This window comes from Pelophylax lessonae (assembly GCF_965119305.1).
Source record: "Pelophylax lessonae genome assembly, chromosome: 4".
Taxonomy (NCBI): Eukaryota; Metazoa; Chordata; class Amphibia; order Anura; family Ranidae; genus Pelophylax; species Pelophylax lessonae.
This window is the reverse complement of record NC_138771.1, coordinates 673,908,573-673,925,948: the sequence shown is the minus strand read 5'-3', so window position 1 is coordinate 673,925,948 and position 17,376 is coordinate 673,908,573. Positions and strand designations below refer to the sequence as shown.

The 17,376-nt window shown below is 42.9% G+C and overlaps 1 protein-coding gene and 1 pseudogene across 2 annotated transcripts in view; one reads left to right on the top strand and one right to left on the bottom strand.

Annotated features, from left to right (window-relative positions):
• LOC309553400 (NACHT, LRR and PYD domains-containing protein 3-like) overlaps positions 1 to 17,376 on the top strand; it is a 1,231,344-nt gene that overhangs the window by 481,528 nt on the left and 732,440 nt on the right. The gene's annotated exons all lie outside the window — the stretch shown is intronic.
• LOC309553407 (E3 ubiquitin-protein ligase TRIM11-like) lies at positions 7,017 to 16,892 on the bottom strand (annotated as a pseudogene). The gene is made up of 2 exons: positions 15,624 to 16,892; positions 7,017 to 7,405 (listed from the first exon to the last, which is right to left on the bottom strand). The product of its transcript is annotated as an E3 ubiquitin-protein ligase TRIM11-like (transcript).

The following is a 17,376-nucleotide window of genomic DNA, read 5'->3' as shown; positions in this document are numbered from 1 at the left end:
AATAATTTGTAATAATTTTGAATAACCTTTTAATAATTTTTACCAATTTTTTGCATTGAGTAGAAATTGATACAAGCACAATATTGTTTATAATTCATCACAAAAGTCACTTTTTGTGTATTTTTTACCACAATTGTCACATGTTGCACCAATTTTATATTTGAATACTCAGCATTTATATTTTAATGGTATATTATTTGTTGGATACAGTGCATATACAAGCTTCATACATCCATAAGGGTCAAAAATATATGAGTGCACATCTGACCAGATATAATACGTTTCCCATAATATAAACAACACTTATTTTTGCCAGCGCCTACTTTTACCCTTTCCAAATTCCAAATTCTTACTTTACACGATTCTTGGCGTACCCTGCACCCAACCTCGAAAGACTTTACTTTCTCCCCCATCCCCCCCCCCCCCCAAAAAAACGATATTCAAGGATCGATTATTTATTCCTTTCCCAAAAAGACTTACCATTCCTCCACACGGCCACCATAGAACCAATGGTAATCTCGGATCATCACCCTATAACGATGACTCTCAGATTCCTAGAAGACATTTCCTTTTCTAAAATGTGGCGACTTGATCCTTCTTTACTTACGGACTTCGCTAAATTCTCTTGTGTTAAACAATCACTTTATCAGTTCTTCTGTGAGAATGATACCCCTGATGTGGACCCGCTCACACAATGGGAAGCACATAAATGTACCTTGCGAGGAGTCTTTTTGTCTTTGGCATACACCAGGAAAAATATCTCTCAAGCTTTAATTCAATCACTTCTAAAAGAAATTATGTCGCTTGAACTTTTACATAAACAATCGCGGTCCCAGGAGGTCTATGCGGATCTGCTTCGGCACGTCTCAGACTCACGGAGGAACTGCAGAGGAAGTTAAAATGCAATTTTGTTCTCACCCAAAAACTTTTTTATGAGCAAGGAAATAAGAGCGGTAAGCTCTTAGCCAAGGCATTGCAGTCTAGGAAAGCATCCTTCACCATTCACCAAGTGAATAATTCTTAGGGACATAAATTAGTTAAATCGTCGGATATCGCTGAGGAATTTGAAAAATACTACATGACCTTATATAATTTGCCTAATCCAACACATCTTCCCAGCGACCCCAGAACTCGCACAGACATAATTCAAGAATTTCTGTCCCAATATAGTCCTAAACCCATCTCAGACACTGTGGCTTCCACTTTAGATGAACCATTAACGCAAGAAGAACTTATTAAGGTCATAAAACAGCTAAAACAGGGTAAAAGCCCAGGCCCTAATGGCTATGCGGCCATATACTACAAATAGTTCATAGACATTCTGTCCCGTCCATTTCTACGTGCATTTAATTCCCTTTCTGATCCCACTGTATCCCTGTCTAACTTATTGGAAGCACACATTTACGTGATACCGAAGCCTGGTAAAGATCCATCCCTCGTCACTAATTACCGCCCTATATCTCTTCTGAATGTGGACTTAAAAATACACTCTAAAATATTGGCCAATCGTCTCACCCCAATTATCGACACCACTATTCCCAAAGATCAGGTAGGATTCATCCCTGGCAGAGATGCCAGGGACAACACAATAAAAGCCATCAATATACACCACTTTCTCACGACTTCCCGCACACCGGGTTTCTTTCTCTCACTCGACGCGGAGAAGGTGTTCGACAGGCTGGCATGGGACTACATGAAAATGGTGCTCGGTGTGTTGGGTATCCCTAACCGTATGCTTAATTTCATTATGGCACTCTATAATGCTCCCACAGCTCAAGTAAGAGTGAATGGCCTCCTGTCGAACACCTTCTCTGTAAAAAATGGGACAAGACAGGGTTGCCCCTGGTCCCCCCTACTGTTTATACTCACATTAGAGCCCTTATTCATGCTTATAAGAGAAAACAGTGACATAAAAGGCATAAAATTAATGAGCGACAATATAAACTCGCAGCTTTTGCGGATGATATCTTACTCTTTCTCTCTGAACCACATATTACCCTGCCTAATCTATTAAAGGATTTCAAATTATTCAAATTCATCTCCAATTTAAAGATAAACTTCAACAAATCGCATGCTTTGAACATTTCCCTTCCGACGAGTCAAATCGAACAATGTAAAGGAAATTTCCCATTCCTTTGGCGATCAAGCGCGCTTACCTACCTTGGCATACAACTCCCATCCCGTATTTCAGAACTATACACAAGAAACTTCTTGCCAATTGTTAACAACATCTCTGCAGATTTACGAAAGTGGGACAGACCCATCTTCTCGTGGTTTGGTAGAGCAGCAATTTTGCGCATTAATGTCCTCCCACGTATACTCTATATTCCAAACTCTGCACCACATTTCTCTGGGGAAAACAATGTCCTCATATCAGTTACACACAACTGTCCCTGCCCAAGCTCAAGGGGGGGGGGGGGGTTTGTCTCCCAGATATAGAGAAATACTATATGGCATGCCTTCTAGACAGAATAGTGGATTGGAACATCCATGATACCACTAAAGATTGGGTAGACCTAGAGGATGGGTTTTCTCACCTTTCATTAAAGGCCACTCCTTGGATAAACTTTAAATCGCTTCCGCGATCACTACTGGATCACCCCCTTATTAAAACTTCCCCTACAATTCTTTCAGAAGGCTTGCCAGAAATCTGAGATCTCGTCGGTAATGGTTCCTCTTACCCCACTCAGAATGAATCCTGACTTTCTCCCTGGGATATCCTCCACTTATCTACAAGGAGCGGATCTGGGCAATTCGCTAAGAGCATACCACTACCTCAAAGATGGTGCCCTTCTTTCAGTCACTCACCTCACTTCACAATGGCCATATGCGCAAATAACTCCCTGGAAATATATACAAATTCATCATTTTCTTAAAACCTTGGCGTTCCGACCTAATCTCTTTCGCCCCCTCACTCTGTTTGAAAACCTATGTACAAATACCTCACTACAACAACAACGTATCATCTCTATGATACATGCCAAGCTGGATGACCCCACTCCCCCTGACGCAGGAAAAACCTGCTTAAATTGGAACAAAGATCTGCAGTCCGATATCCCAAGGAAAGGGTGGGAACACATTTATCATGTTACTCACAAAGGTTCGACCAATGTCTCTGTCCAAGAAACAGGATATAAAATTATATCTCGATGGTACAGAACCCCTGATCTATTACACAAATTTGACCCTTCGATTCCCAACAAATGCTGGCGATGCCTAAGTGAAGTAGGCAATCTACTACACATTTGGTGGGAATGTTATGTCATTCAACCATTCTGGTCCAAAGTCCACTCCATTATCCATCAAGTCACCACCGATACCTTGGAATACACTCCGGCCCAATTCTTGCTCCATTACTCCTCCGTTCTACCTAAAAAATATCATAAATCACTCGCAGTGCAGATGCTAAACGCTGCCAGAGCTTGCATACCGGTACATTGGAATTCGACTTCTGTTCCATCTCTGAAGGAATGGTTCACTAGAATTGATAAAAATTGAAGAATTAATTCATATTGCCAAAGAGAGAGTTGACAAATATAATAAGACTTGGGCTGTCTGGGTACATTCCGACAAACTGATTCTTTTACTCATTTACGGAATGATACAGACTGATCAATCTTTTTTGTGACTCTATAAATATTAAGTGACTGCAAATTTCTATGCTGTAGCTCCATTCCCCCCTTCTATTCTCTCCTGGTCTCTTAGGTCCTGTCCTATTACCCAACCTCCCCCCCTCCCCGTTACTATACCCTCCATTATATTTTATGTTTTTGTCCTATCATTAAGCCTATAGGCTAAGATAAAGTTACATTCTGTAGGAGATGGCTTCCTTCTCCGGGTGCATAATGTTCCCATTGGGGGCGCCTGAGGGGAACCCATATCCGGTTATATAGACATTTCTTGGATTGTACTTGTGACAATGTTTTTGACTTTGCATTGTTATGGCAATTTATATTGTAAAACCATGGCATAGTAATATGCTTCATTGATATTTTTTCCACACTACTTTTGTATCAGTTATTTTGTTATCCTTCTTTTAAACCTAATAAAACTTTTTTGGAACAAAAAAAATAAATAAAAAATGTCCAAATTATGAAAATTGCCCACAATGTGAAAAAAAGTCCATATCAACGTGTATGAATGAAAAACACCAGTGATTAAATCCAAGCAAGTAAATTAGCCGCGATGCAGCTGTGTAATTCTTCTGTGATAAAAAGCCTTCACCACAAAAAGTGATTCCTCCACCAAGCTAAATGGCCTCTTACCAGAAAATTGTGACCTAAAGGTTATCAATGCTTGTGGCATAACCCAGCTGGGGCCTCTGGGATAGGAAACATCATGAACTGTCTTGGTCCAAAGGGTTACTAAACACACTGTATATACCTCCACGTCCACCTTCACTTATTATAATCAACATCACCAGAAATTCTCCTCATTCTCCCCTAATCTGTCTTATAAACATAAAAAAAAAATTATATATATATATATATATATTTTTTTTTTTTAGGCAGAAGCCTTAGAGAATAAAATGGTCAAAGTAAAGTCAAACGGTATTTACATTTAATGTAAATTTAGATTTTTCAAATACAATTGTTTGTGAAATACATTTTATTGAATTAGAATGCAAAACACGCAATGGATAACCCATTTTTTTGGTAAAAATCTAAAAGATGATGTTATGCATGGTTTAAAATTGCACACGCTTGTAAAATGGCGCCAAACTGCGGTATATAAAAATCTCCATAGGCGACCCTTTGAACATTTTCACAAACCACCAGTTTACAGAGGAGGTCTACTGCGAGAATTATTGCTCTCACTCTAACATTGGCAGTGATACCTCACATGTGTGATGAGAACACCTTTTACATATACAGGAGCAACCTACATATGTGTGCAACCAGGGGGGATGCAGACACTTTAAAAACATTTTTTATTATTATTTATTTATTTATTTTTTTATCAATTTTATTGTGATCACAAGAAATGTAAATGCAAAATTGGGAAGGTTTGCCCTTGTGACACGCCCAGTGATGAAATATAAAATGCACGTTTATCGGAACATACAATGTCAGCAAGTACACACAGACAAATATCATATTGTGAAACAGATTTGTGATGTTATACATAGTATATTATATTTTCATGGTCAAGTTCAGTAATCCATACAACAATCCATTGTGGGTATATAAATACATCCTGGTAAACCGACGGGTTTCGTGAACCACCGTTCACTTCCTCAGGGGTTGATGCGATACATAATTTAAATCTGTTAAAAAGAAATCTCATGCTCATATTTCATTGGATCCACGATGGTTGGCGCTGACACATGCAACCCCTTGCCAGAGCATTGCTTCACTATGCCATCACCATGGATGCCACACTATGTTGATTTGTGTTTGCATATGGCCCCGTTTGTCCTGGCGGGCCCTCGTGGATCCCAGGCCCACAGCTCCCAGAATAGGCATTCCCAGCAACAGCCAATAGAATATGAGCATGCATTTTTAACAGATTTCAATTCTGTTCATGTAAGGGTTTGGTATGGATTTTTTGGGGGGGGGACCCCCCACACCTTTTTTTTTTTATTGCCGGCAATGTCTTACAACCGCAAGTCAATTGAATATTTTTTTTCTTTACATATGTCAGTATTGCTGCAGCAGGCTCTATACACCGTACAGTTAGGCCACTTTATAGGCAGTCTAAGGGGACTATATTTAAAGAAATTTCTCATTTTTGTTGTTTTACTTTAAGCATTATTAAAATCACTGCTCCTTTAAATAAAATTGCATTGATACATGTCTCCCAGGGCAGTACCCGGACCCCCATACCCCTTTTTATAGCCAATAACTTGCATATAAACCTTCGAAATGGGGACTTTTTGATTTTTCATGTCCAGGTCCCATAAACTTTAATAGAGATTGTAGCTTGGGGCCTCAACATTTTCCCCTGTTAGGGAGTTCTGGTATGAACCGACACGGGGGGGATGTTCACCCAACACTACTGGTCACTTTCATTTCCTGCCCAGGCCAATTTTCAGCTTTCAGCGCTGTTGCACTTTGAATGACAATTGCGCTGTCATGCAACACTGTACCCATAAGAAATATTTATCTTTTTCACACAAATAGATTTATTTTGGTGGTACTTAATCACTACTAAAAAATTCTGAAAAAGCTGAAAAAAAAAGCATTTTTTAATAGTTTGTTAAAACATTTTGCAAACAGGTAATTTTTCTCCTTCACTGATGTGCACTGATGAGGCTGCACTGATGGGCACTAATAGGTGGCACTGATGAGGTGACAATGGGGGGCACTGATGAGGAGGCATTGGTGGGCACTGATGGGCACTAATTAGGAGGCACTGATGGGCAATGATGAGGAGGCACTGATGGGCAATGATGAGGAGGCACTGATGGGCAATGATGAGGAAGCACTGATGGGCAATAATGAGGAGGCACTGATGGGCACTAATTAGGAGGCACTGATGGGCAATGATGAGGAGGCACTGATGGGCAATGATGAGGAGGCACTGATGGGCAATAATGAGGAGGCACTGATGGGCAATGATGAGGAGGCACTGATGGGCAATAATGAGGAGGCACTGATGGGCAATAATGAGGAGGCACTGATGGGCAATGATGAGGAAGCACTGATGGGCACTGATTTGCAGCACTGTTGGGACTGCATTGATAAGCAAGACACTGATAATTTTTGCCCTGATTATTAATGCTGACATCCCTTTAACACAAGCCAGTTATCGGCTCTCTTCTCCCCTCATCATGCTGTCAGTGTGAGGAAAGAAAAGAGGATAACCGGCTTGTGTTTACATCCATGATCAGCTGTCATTGGACACAGCTGATCACGGGGTGATCAAAGCACCACTGCGATTGGCCATTTACCCCAATCTGTGATCAGCTGAGTCTGAAGGACTCAGCTACTACAGGGCACGCAGGCAGTGCAATGAGAGGATGTCCATGTATGCCCTACCGGCAAAGTAAGCCCACGCTGTAGCTGTCTTTCGAATATAGCGCAGACACAAAGTGGTCATATGAATTCCAACGCTGACATCACCAAACTCTGGGTGGAGTTCTCACAACTCTAGATTCTACCTACATATAATTATACAACCATTCCATACACCTAACCCAGCATGGAGGGGCTCAGTGAAGGTGGTGGTGAAGGTGTGGAGGTGTCGGATCGGGTCACACAGATCATAAAAGGAGATCCGCCCGGCCTCATAATCCAGATCTATCCTGACTCTGTTACTGGAGAGATTGGAGGGTAAGAGGGTCTCTTTACTGTCATGTATCACCCCATACTGATTATTAGTCCTGTACAAACCCCAGGACTTGTTATTATCTCCAATCAATGTGTCCCTGTCTATACTGGGGTAACACATCCCAACTCTCCAGCCAGGGCCGGCCTTAGGTGTTCAGGCGCCCTGTGCGAGCTAATCCTGTGGCGCCCACCCCCCGCCCGCCCATCTTCACCCCTCGCCCCATACATATATTACATTACATACATGCATACATTACATTACATACATAACATTACACGCATACATTACATACATGCATACATTACATTTCATTACATACATAACATTACATGCATACATTACATACATACATACATTACATTACATACATAACATTACACGCATACATTACATACATGCATACATTACATACATAACATTACATGCATACATTACATACATACATACATTACATTACATACATAACATTACATACATTACATGCATACATTACATTACATACATACATTACATTACATAATAACATTACACGCATACATTACATACATGCATACATTACATTACATACATAACATTACATACATTACATGCATACATTACATTACATACATACATTACATTACATAATAACATTACACGCATACATTACATACATGCATACATTACATTACATACATAACATTACATACATTACATAACATACATTACATACATACATTACATACATACATTACATTACATGATGCATACATTACATACATACATTACATTACATGATGCATACATTACATACATACATACATTACATACATGCATTACATACATGTATGTAACTGTGCCATTACCGATGCAATTATGTAGTAAAAATATTATTTTTAAGTATTGTATTATTTTCTTGTATTTTAATTCTTCTTTTTTTTTTTCCTTATGTTAAGACAGCCAGGTGACAGTCCCTTATCCTCCCCTTCAATAAAATAGTATTTAGCCTAATTTGTGTGAAAAATAGATAACAAATGACACAGGCGGGCGGCAGCAGCAGTGACAATGTGACTTACCTGTTCTGTGGAAGGTGGCTTCTGGCTTTGCATTTAAAAATGGCGCCTCCCGAGTCTCGGCGCTTAGACGGCGCCTGTGCCGTCTACCCGAGAATACCAGAGAATATCCCCGAGCTTGTTCCGAGCGTGTTCGGGGACCCGAGCAGCGGCGCCTGCGCAGTGTGCCTTTGGGGAGCGGTCAGCAGCCATTTTTTTCAGGTGCCGAGGGGCAGCCGATCCCGATCCGATGCTCTTAGCTCTTCACCCAGTCCCAGGGCAGGGGGACCGTCACCTGGCAGCGCCTGCTGCTATGCTGCTACTACTCGTTCGGACTCCTGAGTAAACAGTCTGCGAGCTGTGATGGCCGCACGGTGCCCCTGTTGCCCATGGCGCCCCGTGCGGCCGCACAGCCCGCACACCCCAAAGGCCGGCTCTGTGTCGTGGAAAATAAATAGGCTTGTACTGAAAAGTACAAATGGCCCGCTCTTTTGCATAACGATTTACCAAGCTCTCGGCGATAAAGAAAGGAACAAACGCGCTGGGTCATTTCGATGCCATCTGCCAGGTCTCTCTCCATTGGATATATATGTGTGTGCATGTGTATGTGTATAAGAGCTAGTGTTTGTGTGTGAGAGTTTATGTGTCTCTTAGCTGCTGTGTGAGCTTGTGAGTGTATGTATGTCTGTGTGTGAGTGTGTGTGTGTGTGTGTGTGTGTGTGAGTGTGTCTCCTTCTGTGTTCTGAAGTGTTCTCAGCAGGGCTTGTTTATTTACAGCAAGTAAGTGAGTTACAGGGAGTGGCTTCATGGCCACCAATCACAGATACGTATACATTCAAAAAGCACAATAGAAGCTGTGGAGTACACGCCCATAGATGGACAAGAGTGAACAAAAGACTAAACTGCCAGGAAGCACATGGCTTTTCATTGTTCATTCATGTCAATCCATAAACATGCATTCCATTACCTGTTGGTGGGTTTCCATCAAACATGATTCATATATATAAACCAATTTTGATAGTGACCATAAGATTTTCACCAGCAAGTCTTTCCTACAATGACAGTTAAAGTGATAATCACTGTGAATAGCGATTATCAGTAAAACCGACACTGGGAGACATCATGACTATTTAAACTAAAGAAAATGTCCTATCAAAATTTCCACAACAGTCCCTCCTCTTTGTCATATGCTCCCATGTGTCCCTTGATGAATCTTCTTCTTCTTCCAGAAAAACAGAACAGTTCTTCTCACGATAAAAACAATCCATTTCAAAAAGTTTATAAAAAGAAAAAGATAACGGGTAAAGACAATCCATCGAAAGGAAACAACACTTGGGTTACGTTCTTCGGGAGATGACTTCAGAGGGAGGGCATGAGATGATGGGATGCGTTGACCAGCGGTCGGGCTGGAGTCCTTGGCGTCGGATGCAGGGGCGGAATCTTGGGGGCGTCTCGTCTCAGCAATCAGGATGAGGTCATCTGCTCGATCTTTGGTGACTCGGTTGACCAGAAAACAGGACCATATAGGAGGAATAGAAATAAGAACAACATAAGTATATATACTTCTATTTCCTTCAACCAAGATCCAATGGAGAACAAAAAAATCCCCAGAACCTCCCAAAGCATTAAAAGGATTCCAACCCTCATTAGCTATAGCTCTGGCTCTGCCTTGCAATGAAGTTACCTTATCCATATGGGCTTGGACCTTATCACTGCTATTGCTATGCCGGAACAGCAGTCTTCCCCTACAGAAACCCCCCTTGGAAGCTAAAAGAAAATCTAGTACCATTTTCTCCTACAGTAAAAACACCCGGAGTTTTATTGGTGAGATGACTGCTATACCTGTCTTACAGGTTGTAGATCCTACAAATCTAGTTCCGGTGCCAAAACTAAAGTTAAAGCCCATCCATGGACTACCTGATTGTCCTGATACCCAAATTGTATTGACCAGAAAAGAACAGGAGCCAGAGCTAACATTAAAACTATAACTGATGTTACCCTCTAGGAATGTGTCATTAAATTCGGTGCACACGTGTCTCTTGGTTGTCTTCATGATGATACGAACGTCTGCCATTGTTGGGGTGTAATAGCTAGGTGGGGGTTTGGAGCACACCCAGCCATTAGACCTGTTTGCCATCTTGGCCAGCTGAAAATGCATTACCCTTGCTAAAACACACTTGCTAAATATGTAAATAAAAATGATACTCCTCATTATCATTCTTGGATGGAGTTGAGCAGCTTTTTGCAGTGGTTGGCATGGATCCAGAGCCTCAAGGAAGTCGGCGTTGTCAGCTGAACCTGGTAATTCCTCCGCTCCAATCCCGTCCCTTGACGTTTACTCAGTCACCTGCTTGGACAGAATGTACACCGGTTATCGTGTCAGGGTCCGGGAGAGACTCCCGAACCCTATGATGGACCTTTTGGAGCTCCCGTTGCCAGGACTACACCCACCCCATCAGCTGAGAATGTAAAAATGACAGCTGCTGAGGAAAGCACAATCCAGGCTCTGGTTGACTCCCAAACAAAACTTTGTAGGGTGATAACCCATGGGACATTCCTGTTGGGGTAAAGAGCAATGAGAAAACATTTGAGCCGTGGCTCTTTCAATTCAGCCGTTCAGGCTTACCGCTAATCCCTGAAGCGCCGTACATACCTCTAAAAAGATCTGACCAGTGAAGTGTGATCCGCGATCTGACTCAATCGTTCCAGGCAGCCCCCTTGCGACAAACTATCTCAGACAGGATCTTTTTCGTGGTGGCAGTGGCAATGGCATTGTGCACGGACCAAGCCTCTGGACACCCAGAAAACATATCCGGACAGACCAAAACACGCTCGTTCCCCGGCAAAGTGATATAGTCTATCTGAATGCGCTAAAAGGGATATTCCGGTTTGGGTGGGTGCCTTCTCGGCTGCGGTAGTAAAGCCAGGGCCAATCCAATGCTCCTCCACCTATGCACACATAACCATCTTTGACTGGTGTCCAAGGTAATGAGTCGAGTGGGCCATCATTGGAAAAAGGGATCTGGGTAAATACCATTTACCATCAAGACCCCAGATGTCATCTGGACCCTGTGTAGTCCCCAAAACCATCCATCTCCTCTTCTCCTGCACTTCCGCTTGGGACTGCAGCTTCTTCAGAGGGGATGGCTAGCATCAGGGTCTCTGTCACAGGGCTCAGAGCACCGTCCTTAGCAGCTCTATCTGCCAAGGCATTTCCATTGGCTTCCATAGTCGTCTCAGTAGTATGAGCCTTTACCTTCAGAATGGTTATCACGTGTGGCAAGCAAAAGGCAATGAACAGCTCTATTAACCCCGCACGTTTCACCGACCTCCCCAAACTAGTCAAGAACCCTCTTGCCTTCCAGACAGGACCACAATCATGTGCTAGTCCAAAAAGCGTATCTCGAATCTGTATAGAAATTGATCCTCTGATCTCTATGTCTTACCATCTGGGGTGTAGTACCTGGAACCATCGACAAAAAGGTTAGCAACTGGAATGGGGGTCTCATTCACTGGACTGACAGCCGCTGATTGCCACTCCATCAAAGAAAGACAATCATGTTGTCCCTACTAAAGTTGGAAATTGATGAGAGAGAGAGATAGAGAGAGAAAAAGAGAGAGAGAGAGAGAGAGAGAAAAAAAGAAAGAGAGCGAGATAACGTTTTGAAAATTACCATTTTTCTGCACGGCCTTCTCCCCCCTTCTCTTCATCCTTAACAGGAAGAAGAGACGCAGGGTTCCAAAATAGTGCATCGTTTAAGGTTACGAGGACTTTGGGGGTCCTTCAATGTCTGTATTCTCTGAGTGGTTAGATGTTGGGTACCTAGAGAAATGCAATGACCTAAAAAAACAAACTTCTCCTTGCAAAGCTGGCCTAGCCTGCAATAGAGAGGTTCAGTCACTGACACTGTCTGGCCTGAGAGACCTACAGTGGGAGTTGTCTTCCCTTGAAGGGGAACCTTGCCTCTAGGTTTTTGAGATCTTAAAACCGTGTTGGCTGCATCGGTGTCAGCGAGGCACGGGAGGGGCTATTTTAGTTCCTCTAGGATGTGAGCTGACACCGGTTTATCAACGCCCTATGATAAGTCATAGTCGTTTCTGACCATACCTACCTTTTGAATTTTCCGGATCCTCCGGAATAAATTGCCACTTACCCCACGGACCAGCCGGGTTGGTAGGACAATTATGCCTGATGTACCCTGACTTTCCACATCCATAGCAGACCTGTTAAAAGAACTTCTAGTTTGCCACAGAGTTAGAAGGAGAGGGTTCAGCTGTTACGACAGGCTGTTGAGAGATAAGAGACACTGTGAGGTGGGAGGGCATTACCAGTACCAAAGTCTGCACCGTGAACTGAAGAAAACGGAGATTAAAGTACAGAGACAGTGACAGGTTCAGTGTCAGCGGATCTGGCTCGTCTTATTAAAGTTAGCCCAGGAAGAGCTTCCTCCACTTCTCTCACCAGATCGCTGGACTCGGCTATCTCATCAGGCCAAGTGTACATAATGCGGTTCTTCCGGACTGAACCCGCCTCATGCACACCTTGCTGATTGACCATAATAGATCTCTGAAGCCACAATTGTGCTACACTTTGCATCTCTGTCGCCTGGAGCCTAGTTCTGAATTCAATAACGAACTCCTCCCATCTCCAGACATCAAAAACACCTCCCAAAAAGGGATGTACCAACTGTTTCCCTTGGTTATTCCCCTTCCTGAGGGGTCTCATGGCCCGAGCCCCAAACTCAGACTTCATGTACCGCGAAACTGTTTGGCTAACCTGGGGGACCTGTGTTACCCCCCATTGCATGGATAAACCATTAACCATGACGATTCGAATCGCTTTCTTTGCACCTGGTTTAGGAGCAACACTGTCAGGTGCCAACTTTGACAGTGTTGGCCTGCTTCCGGACTCACGTGCCGGTCAGCTAGAAGACGTCAACCCGGTGGCTTCGTACGGCTATACAGCTCATCAACCCCCACACGTTCCCCAACTTCCGTTTTTTTTTTTACACGGCCTAATGTGGGGCGGGTTTCGGTATCTACTCCTCACACGTTGAAGGCTGAAACAAGCGTGTCGCAATCACCCGTTTCACGTAGACGGCTCAAAGTACACACGTTCGTTTCGACCTAACCCGTGCAGCCAAACAACCCCCGAAAGTACAATGAAAGTCCTCCCTATACAAACCTTGGCTTCAGTCTATTCCTTGATGTTGCATTAAAAATTTAAATTAAGATGCCGGTTACTGATTGCACACTGGAAGATATAACTTCTCTACCTAAAATCCAACCTGCAGTACCGAAAACTACCTCTGTGAGAAACCACCGCTCAGTACAAAACAACCCTGAAAACTGAATCCAATATCAGTCACTCCACAATGTACTCTTATCATTGGAAAAAAACTTAGTTACAACAAAAATGAGACAAAATGCACCATAAAACAGCTTAACCAAAAACTTACAAAACAAAAAAATAAAAAAATAGTTACCCCTGAAAAACAGACAAAAACACAAAAAACAAAAACTGATGGGTTGGATATGTATATATCTGTGCTAAATATGAACAAAAAGATGAACAAAGCTAGCTAGAAAAACAACTGCCTAGATGCCAGATTTCAATCAAAATGAAAAAAACATTACTTTTAAACTGAAATACAGCGCAAAAATAACATCACAAAGTTGCCATTTTAAACTACCAAAAAAAGAGAAAAATGTTTGTTAAAGCTCAAAATAGCATTTCAGCCACATGAGTCTCAACTCCATTTAACAAAATAGCTGCCAAGCACATGGTCCACACAAAGGAAATGACATCACAAAATGGCTGCCATCCGAGCACATGGTCCACACAAAGGAAATTACATCATAACCACATAGACAAAATGGCTGCCATCCGAGCACATGGTCCACACAAAGAGTTGCTCAAAACAAAGAGTTTGAGCAACCATGTGCTTCTTTGTACACAACAACAAAAGACAGGAAAAACAGGTTTTACAGCTGTATTCAGAGACAATAGCTATCCTGGTGGAAATGCTGGTTTTGGGGGCTGCACAATACAATCTGCTACTTAAAAACAGAAACTCAGTCCAAAACTGTCTGCTCTATGCTCAATTCAAACATCAGAGTCCAAAGCAAAAACCCAGTTTCACTAATAAACGAGTTCCCGCCAAAAACCAATCCAGCACACACACCAACCAATCTGCGGAATATATTGTTATCTCATCGAACAAAGCTGATATTACAACAGATGTTACAAGGCAATATTTAACACATATATCACAACCCCAGGATGTATTAACTGAGAAACTAACAGACCTGATCCCTAGCCACAAATATTAATAGAAATAACCCCATCGTTATATAAAAGAGCGAACGCTGCAAATGAAAAGGTTCTTTTGCTAAGCTTTTGTTTCTAACTTCCACAGCGGACAAAGAAAGTAAGCCCTGGTTTAGAACAACAACAAATTTTCAAAAACTGAAATGAAATGTCTTACCACACGGCGCCTTTGTTGTAACAAAACTGGACTCACTTCCCTCCTGTTTGTCCACTGAGAAGCTAGGAACGATGTGTTAGGGCTACCAAGCTCGCCATTAATGTCGTGGAAAATAAATAGGCTTGTACTGAAAAGTACAAATGGCCCGCTCTTTTGCATAACGATTTACCAAGCTCTCGGCGAAAAAGAAAGGAACAAACGCGCTGGGTCATTTCGATGCCATCTGCCAGGTCTCTCTCCATTGGATATATATGTGTGTGCATGTGTATGTGTATAAGAGCTAGTGTTTGTGTGTGAGAGTTTATGTGTCTCTTAGCTGCTGTGTGAGCTTGTGAGTGTATGTATGTCTGTGTGTGTGTGTGAGTGTGTGTGTGTGTGTGTGTGAGTGTGTCTCCTTCTGTGTTCTGAAGTGTTCTCAGCAGGGCTTGTTTATTTACAGCAAGTAAGTGAGTTACAGGGAGTGGCTTCATGGCCACCAATCACAGATACGTATACATTCAAAAAGCACAATAGAAGCTGTGGAGTACACGCCCATAGATGGACAAGAGTGAACAAAAGACTAAACTGCCAGGAAGCACATGGCTTTTCATTGTTCATTCATGTCAATCCATAAACATGCATTCCATTACCTGTTGGTGGGTTTCCATCAAACATGATTCATATATATAAACCAATTTTGATAGTGACCATAAGATTTTCACCAGCAAGTCTTTCCTACAATGACAGTTAAAGTGATAATCACTGTGAATAGCGATTATCAGTAAAACCGACACTGGGAGACATCATGACTATTTAAACTAAAGAAAATGTCCTATCAAAATTTCCACAACACCTGTCTCCAGCTTTCTGACCCCCAACATCCACATCCCAGTAATGTCTCCCTGAGGAGAAACTCCGACTGCTCATCACCTGAGGCCAATCCTGGAACCTCTCTGGTGTTTCTGGGTGATTCTGGTTCCTATCTGACCTGGATACAGTTTTCCTGTCATCTGATATCTGTAGAATATTATGAGCTGTGTTTCCATCCAGTAATATGTCTGCAGCTCCCTGTATATAGAAGTATACATTTACCTCTCTTATTATATCAGATAAACCTGTGTGTAAGATCCCCGCCACACCCAGACCCCCTCCATCATGGAGGAGTTCCTCATGTCTCTCTCTGTCCTCATTATCTCCATCCTCAGTATCACACAAGTCACCTGTGTCTGATTCCTGTAAGACAGTCAGTGGATCCGTCATGTTACACAGCTCCTCAATGTCCACCATCTTCCTGGACAGCTCCTCCTTCTTTATTTCCAGATCCCGGATGGAGATGGAGATCCGCTCTGCCCGCCTGGAGATCTCCCTCAGGACTCTCTTCTCCAGGTCTTCCAGACGTCTCCTGAGATCTCTAAACAGGGCAGTGACTCTCTTGGTGTCACCAGCTGCTTCTTCTTCTACTTTCCTCCTGTGCTCCTCCAGACTCTGGACTCTTTCCTCCGTCTCCTCTCTCTTTGTCAGAAGTTTCTGCAGAACTTTCCTCAGTGTCTTCTTCTTCTTCTCAGAAGCCTAATCCAGTGACTCCATCTCATGTCCTTTATGTCCTCCAATCATAGAACAAGATATACAGACACAGGTCTCATCCTCAGTGCAGTAATACTCCAGGATCTTCTTATGGACGGAGCATTTCCTGCTCTCCATGGACAAGATGGGGTCACATAAGATATGTTCTGGGGACTTTTTGTGGACTCTTAGGTGTTTCTCACACAGATAGGCCTCACAGTGTAGACAGGATCTAACAGCAGGTACAGGGGAGTCCACACAATGAGTACAGAAGACCCCAGTTTCCTCTTGATCTGGCTGAGCAGACAGGAAAGTCTCTGCTATGTTACGTAGTTTCATGTTCTTCTGCAGTGCAGGACGATCCGGAAACTTCTCTCTGCATTCAGGACAGGAATATCCTCCAGACCCCTCCTGTGTATCCAGCACACCATCAATACAGACCCGGCAGAAGTTGTGTCCACATCTCAGGGTTACAGGATCTGTATAAATGTTCAGACAGACGGAACATTCCAGCTCAGCTCTCAGATCTGCAGACGCCATCGCTGACAGCAGAAGAGAAAGTGAAAGTCTCTGACACTGGAGAAGAATGGGGAGGGGGAGGGGTGACACCGAAGAGGAATGGGGAGGGGGAGGGGTGACACCGAAGAGGAATGGGGAGGGGGAGGGGTGACTGGATGAGCAATATAGAAGATCAAAGTACAGAAGGGAGAAGCTTTTTTTTGCAGTATTAAGGAGAATCATACCTCCCAACATTATAAGATAGAAAGAGGCAAAGACAGATGTGGAGAAGGAACATGGAGCACTGAGTACATTGAGATGAAAAGTGGAGGAGACTACATCATGCTAAAAACGTATTTTGTTATATAGAGTGTAGCACCCTGCAGGTAGGTGTTGGTAAATGTATAGTGGGCCTTGTCTGCTTAACAGCAGGGCTGTGACTTATTTGGTCAGGGTGTCAGGGCTTCCAGATGTGCCTGCTGAAGGGAGAAGTCTCCCCACTGGCTCCTGTGAGAGGCTTCTCATAGGGCAGTGTGGGAAGCCCA